The sequence below is a fragment of the Pelophylax lessonae genome (assembly GCF_965119305.1).
Source record: "Pelophylax lessonae genome assembly, chromosome: 7".
Taxonomy (NCBI): domain Eukaryota; kingdom Metazoa; phylum Chordata; class Amphibia; order Anura; family Ranidae; genus Pelophylax; species Pelophylax lessonae.
In genome coordinates this window covers 302,346,686-302,354,433 of record NC_138774.1, presented here as the reverse complement: position 1 = coordinate 302,354,433, position 7,748 = coordinate 302,346,686, and positions in this window count along the sequence as shown.

Sequence of the window (7,748 nt, the reverse complement as noted above, 5' to 3'; positions counted from 1 at the left end):
TACAAAGTATCCTTCCATGTCACCAATCCCATTACAAAGTATCCTTCCATGTCACCCATCCCATTACAAAGTATCCTTCCATGTCACCAATCCCATTACAAAGTATCCTTCCATGTCACCAATCCCATTACAAAGTATCCTTCCATGTCACCCATCCCATACAAAGTATCCTTCCATGTCACCCATCCCATTACAAAGTATCCTTCCATGTCACCCATCCCATTACAAAGTATCCTTCCATGTCACCCATCCCATTACAAAGTATCCTTCCATGTCACCAATCCTATTACAAAGTATCCTTCCATGTCACCCATCCCATTACAAAGTATCCTTCCATGTCACCAATCCCATTACAAAGTATCCTTCCATGTCACCCATCCCATTACAAAGTATCTTTCCATGTCACCCATCCCATTACAAAGTATCCTTCCATGTCACCAATCCCATTACAAAGTATCCTTCCATGTCACCCATCCCATTACAAAGTATCCTTCCATGTCACCCATCCCATTACAAAGTATCCTTCCATGTCACCAATCCCATTACAAAGTATCCTTCCATGTCACCCATCCCATTACAAAGTATCCTTCCATGTCACCCATCCCATTACAAAGTATCCTTCCATGTCACCCATCCCATTACAAAGTATCCTTCCATGTCACCCATCCCATTACAAAGTATCCTTCCATGTCACCCATCCCATTACAAAGTATCCTTCCATGTCACCCATCCCATTACAAAGTATCCTTCCATGTCACCCATCCCATTACAAAGTATCCTTCCATGTCACCCATCCCATTACAAAGTATCCTTCCATGTCACCCATCCCATTACAAAGTATCCTTCCATGTCACCCATCCCATTACAAAGTATCCTTCCATGTCACCCATCCCATTACAAAGTATCCTTCCATGTCACCCATCCCATTACAAAGTATCTTTCCATGTCACCCATCCCATACAAAGTATCCTTCCATGTCACCCATCCCATTGCAAAGTATCCTTCCATGTCACCCATCCCATACAAAGTATCCTTCCATGTCACCCATCCCATTACAAAGTATCCTTCCATGTCACCCATCCCATTACAAAGTATCCTTCCATGTCACCCATCCCATTACAAAGTATCCTTCCATGTCACCCATCCCATTACAAAGTATCCTTCCATGTCACCCATCCCATTACAAAGTATCCTTCCATGTCACCCATCCCATTACAAAGTATCTTTCCATGTCACCCATCCCATTACATAGTATCCTTCCATGTCACCCATCCCATTACAAAGTATCCTTCCATGTCACCCATCCCATTACATAGTATCCTTCCATGTCACCCATCCCATTACATAGTATCCTTCCATGTCACCCATCCCATTACAAAGTATCCTTCCATGTCACCCATCCCATTACATAGTATCCTTCCATGTCACCCATCCCATTACATAGTATCCTTCCATGTCACCCATCCCATTACAAAGTATCCTTCCATGTCACCCATCCCATTACAAAGTATCCTTCCATGTCACCCATCCCATACAAAGTATCCTTCCATGTCACCCATCCCATTACAAAGTATCCTTCCATGTCACCCATCCCATTACAAAGTATCCTTCCATGTCACCAATCCCATTACAAAGTATCCTTCCATGTCACCAATCCCATTACAAAGTATCCTTCCATGTCACCCATCCCATTACAAAGTATCCTTCCATGTCACCCATCCCATTACAAAGTATCCTTCCATGTCACCCATCCCATTACATAGTATCCTTCCATGTCACCCATCCCATTACATAGTATCCTTCCATGTCACCCATCCCATTACAAAGTATCCTTCCATGTCACCCATCCCATTACAAAGTATCCTTCCATGTCACCCATCCCATACAAAGTATCCTTCCATGTCACCCATCCCATTACAAAGTATCCTTCCATGTCACCCATCCCATTACAAAGTATCCTTCCATGTCACCAATCCCATTACAAAGTATCCTTCCATGTCACCAATCCCATTACAAAGTATCCTTCCATGTCACCCATCCCATTACAAAGTATCCTTCCATGTCACTCCATCCCATTACAAAGTATCCTTCCATGTCACCAATCCCATTACAAAGTATCCTTCCATGTCACCAATCCCATTACAAAGTATCCTTCCATGTCACCCATCCCATACAAAGTATCCTTCCATGTCACCCATCCCATTACAAAGTATCCTTCCATGTCACCCATCCCATTACAAAGTATCCTTCCATGTCACCAATCCCATTACAAAGTATCCTTCCATGTCACCCATCCCATTACAAAGTATCCTTCCATGTCACCCATCCCATTACAAAGTATCCTTCCATGTCACCAATCCCATTACAAAGTATCCTTCCATGTCACCAATCCCATTACAAAGTATCCTTCCATGTCACCCATCCCATTACAAAGTATCCTTCCATGTCACCCATCCCATTACAAAGTATCCTTCCATGTCACCCATCCCATTACAAAGTATCCTTCCATGTCACCAATCCCATTACAAAGTATCCTTCCATGTCACCCATCCCATTACAAAGTATCCTTCCATGTCACCCATCCCATTACAAAGTATCCTTCCATGTCACCCATCCCATTACAAAGTATCCTTCCATGTCACCATCCCATTGCAAAGTATCCTTCCATGTCACCCATCCCATTACAAAGTATCCTTCCATGTCACCCATCCCATTGCAAAGTATCCTTCCATGTCACCCATCCCATTACAAAGTATCCTTCCATGTCACCCATCCCATTACAAAGTATCCTTCCATGTCACCCATCCCATTACAAAGTATCCTTCCATGTCACCCATCCCATTACAAAGTATCCTTCCATGTCACCCATCCCATTACAAAGTATCCTTCCATGTCACCCATCCCATTACAAAGTATCCTTCCATGTCACCAATCCCATTACAAAGTATCCTTCCATGTCACCAATCCCATTACAAAGTATCCTTCCATGTCACCAATCCCATTACAAAGTATCCTTCCATGTCACCCATCCCATTACAAAGTATCCTTCCATGTCACCCATCCCATTACAAAGTATCCTTCCATGTCACCAATCCCATTACAAAGTATCCTTCCATGTCACCCATCCCATACAAAGTATCCTTCCATGTCACCCGGTGATCCGGGAGAGTTCATAGATCAGCTAAAAAGAACAGAAAATATTTCATTAACCACAGAGGGTTAATATGAATGACCCCAATATTGAGGAGGTATACGGAGGAGGGGAGTGACCCCTATACAGAGGAGGGGAGTGACCCCCTATACAGAGGAGGGGAGTGACCCCCTATACAGAGGAGGGGAGTGACCCCCTATACAGAGGAGGGGAGTGACCCCCTATACAGAGGAGGGGAGTGACCCCCTATACAGAGGAGGGGAGTGACCCCTATACAGAGGAGGGGAGTGACCCCCTATACAGAGGAGGGGGAGTGACCCCCTATACAGAGGAGGGGGAGTGACCCCCTATACAGAGGAGGGGAGTGACCCCCTATACAGAGGAGGGGAGTGACCCCCTATACAGAGGAGGGGAGTGACCCCTATACAGAGGAGGGGAGTGACCCCCTATACGGAGGAGGGGAGTGACCCCTATACGGAGGAGGGGAGTGACCCCCTATACAGAGGAGGGGAGTGACCCCCTATACAGAGGAGGGGAGTGACCCCTATACAGAGGAGGGGAGTGACCCCCTATACAGAGGAGGGGAGTGACCCCTATACAGAGGAGGGGAGTGACCCCTATACAGAGGAGGGGAGTGACCCCCTATACAGAGGAGGGGAGTGACCCCTATACGGAGGAGGGGAGTGACCCCCTATACAGAGGAGGGGAGTGACCCCTATACAGAGGAGGGGAGTGACCCCCTATACAGAGGAGGGGAGTGACCCCTATACAGAGGAGGGGAGTGACCCCTATACGGAGGAGGGGAGTGACCCCCTATACAGAGGAGGGGAGTGACCCCTATACAGAGGAGGGGAGTGACCCCTATACGGAGGAGGGGAGTGACCCCTATACGGAGGAGGGGAGTGACCCCTATACGGAGGAGGGGAGTGACCCCTATACAGAGGAGGGGAGTGACCCCTATACAGAGGAGGGGAGTGACCCCCTATACAGAGGAGGGGGGAGTGATCCCTATACAGAGGAGGGGAGTGACCCCTATACAGAGGAGGGGAGTGACCCCCTATACAGAGGAGGGGAGTGACCCCCATACGGAGGAGGGGAGTGACCCCCATACGGAGGAGGGGAGTGACCCCCATACGGAGGAGGGGAGTGACCCCTATACGGAGGAGGGGAGTGACCCCTATATGGAGGAGGGGAGTGACCCCTATACAGAGGAGGGGAGTGACCCCCTATACAGAGGAGGGGAGTGACCCCTATACAGAGGAGGGGAGTGACCCCCATACGGAGGAGGGGAGTGACCCCTATACGGAGGAGGGGAGTGACCCCTATACGGAGGAGGGGAGTGACCCCCGTACAAAATAAATAAAGATAATCTCTGCTATATATTAAAGGGGAAGTTGGTGATGGAAATCTCTAAGCGGACGGACGGACGGACGGACGGACGGACGGACGGACGGGTGAAAGGCTTCCCACACCTAAACACACAAAGACCTCTCAGCATAACTCACAGAAAGTGCGGGAAACCCCCGGAGTGGAATAATTTCAACATTTCATTTGTTAAAAAAACAATTGGTGACGGTTCACAATATAAATCACCATAATACCCCCCCACAATATAAATCACCATAATACCCCCCCCACAATATAAATCACCATAATACCCCCCCCCCCACAATATAAATCACCATAATACCCCCCCACAATATAAATCACCATAATACCCCCCCCCCACAATATAAAATCACCATAATACCCCCCCCTCACAATATAAAATCACCATAATACCCCCCCCTCCACAATATAAATCACCATAATACCCCCCCCTCCACAATATAAATCACCATAATACCCCCCCCCCCTCCACAATATAAATCACCATAATACCCCCCCCCCTCCACAATATAAATCACCATAATACCCCCCCCCCTCCACAATATAAATCACCATAATACCCCCCCCCCTCCACAATATAAATCACCATAATACCCGCCCCCCCACAATATAAATCACCATAATGCCCCCCCCCCCACAATATAAATCACCATAATACCCACCCCCCCACAATATAAATCACCATAATGCCCCCCCCCCCACAATATAAATCACCATAATACCCCCCCCCCACAATATAAATCACCATAATACCCCCCCCCACAATATAAATCACCATAATACCCCCCCCCACAATATAAAATCACCATAATACTCCCTACAATATAAATCACCATAATACCCCCCCCCCCCCCACAATATAAATCACCATAATACCCCCCCCCCCCACAATATAAAATCACCATAATACTCCCTACAATATAAATCACCATAATACTCCCTACAGCATAAATCACCATAATACCCCCTACAACATAAATCACCATAATACCCCCCTACAGTATAAATCACCATAATACCCCCCTACAGTATAAATCACCATAATACCCCCCTACAGTATAAATCACCATAATACCCCCTACAGTATAAATCACCATAATACCCCCTACAGTATAAATCACTATAATACCCCCCTGCAGTATAAATCAACATTATACCCCCCACAGTATAAATCACCATAATACCCCCTACAGCATAAATCACCATAATACCCTCCTACAGCATAAATCACCATAATACCCCCCTACAGTATAAATCACCATAACACACCTACATTATAAATCACTATAATACCCCCCTGCAGTATAAATCACCATTATACCCCCCCCCCCCACAGTATAAATCACCATAATACCCCCCTACAGTATAATTCACCATTATACCCCCCCCCCATTCCTCTCCCCCCATTCCTCTCCCACATTGTACTGGAATGATGTGAAGTTACAATTCAGACAAAATGTTTCTTTTTGTACTGAGTGTCTCAGGTGGCCACTCCCTGCAGACTCCTCCCTCTGCAGCCCCGCCCCTTACTCTATGCTGTGCTATTGGCTCCTGAACCCAGCTGGAGCGCAGGCAGACGAGCGGAGGAGGGAGCGTCGGGCACTGGAGACTTCTGAGCCCGAGACTGGTACCGCCGCCTGCTGGACGGACTGCAGGATTACACCGATACTGGTGAGCGAGGTTTTTATCGATCATTGCAAGATCGGATCAATGCAGCCCCCCTAACATCGATGGCAAATCGATCAACTATCAATTCATTCAAAGATTCTGCTGAGATTAATAATCCTCCAACAATCTCCTGAGATAAATAATCACCCAATAATTATTAGGTACCTGTGAGGTAAAGTCCGAAGTTTGAGTGCTGAGGATTCAGGCGAAAATGCAGTCAGAGATCAGGCCGGCAACAGATCGGGCAAAGCGGTATCCAAACGCAATCCAAAGAATGGTCAGGCAGGCAGAAGTCATACACAAGCTGGCGGTGAAGTACGGATTCGGCAGGCTGAAGAGGGGTCAAGAATACAGGGAAAAGTTCATACACAAAAGTCTATCAAAGAGCAAGCAGCACACCCAGGAAGATATTCCAAACAAACGGCATTGAGGAACAGGAAGTGCTGCTTTCTGAAGGCTGAGTAAATTGTACATTGATCACAGCTGAGTAAATTGTACATTGTTTGCAGCTGGCAGCAGGTGGAGCTAGTGAGTCCAAAAGTAAAGCATTAGGCTGGAAAATCACTGCAAAAACTCCGGAGCTTCTTTGTGGCACAACAGATAAGGCTGCAAGCTATGGGACAGGGAACCTCCCTGTTCAAGGACACCCAGGTACATGACAATAATCTCCTGAGATCAATTTTGTAAGGGTATATTGCTAGAGATAAGAATTAATTCATGCAACACATCCCTGAATAGAGATAGCTACAAATGGGTGTGGAGGATGGGACTTTAAAGGTGCAGATAATAATTTCAAATGGAGAAAAATCTGAATTTTTCTAAAAAACAAAAAACTTTATTCAAAAAATTAAATTACAAGGACAATACTTTTAAAATATGTAAAAGCATAAGAAAGCACTGGAATATGTCTGCTCTAGTGCTTTCTTGTGCTTTTACATATTTTAAAAGTATTCTCCTTGTAATTTAATTTTTTGAATAAAGTTATTTGTTTTTTAGAAAAATTCAGATTTTTCTCCATTTGAAATTATTATCTGCACCTTTAAAGTCCCATCCTCCACACCCATTTGTAGCTATCTCCTGAGATCAATAATCACCCAACAATCTCCTGAGATCAATAATCACCCAATAATCTCCTGAGATCAATAATCACCCAACAATCCCATGAGATCAATAATCACCCAGCAATCTCCTGGGATAATAATCACCCAATAATCTCCTGAGATCAATAATCACCCAATAATCTCCTGAGATCAATAATCACCCAGCAATCTCCTGAGATCAATAATCACCCAATAATCTCCTGAGATCAGTAATTACCCAATAATCTCCTGAGATCAATAATCACCCAATAATCTCCTGAGATCAATAATCACCCAATAATCTCCTGAGATCAATAATCACCCAATAATCTCCTGAGATCAATAATTACCCAACAATCTCCTGAGATCAATAATCACCCAATAATCTCCTGAGATCAATAATCACTCAACAATCTCCTGAGATCAATAATCACCCAATAATCTCCTGAGATCAATAATCA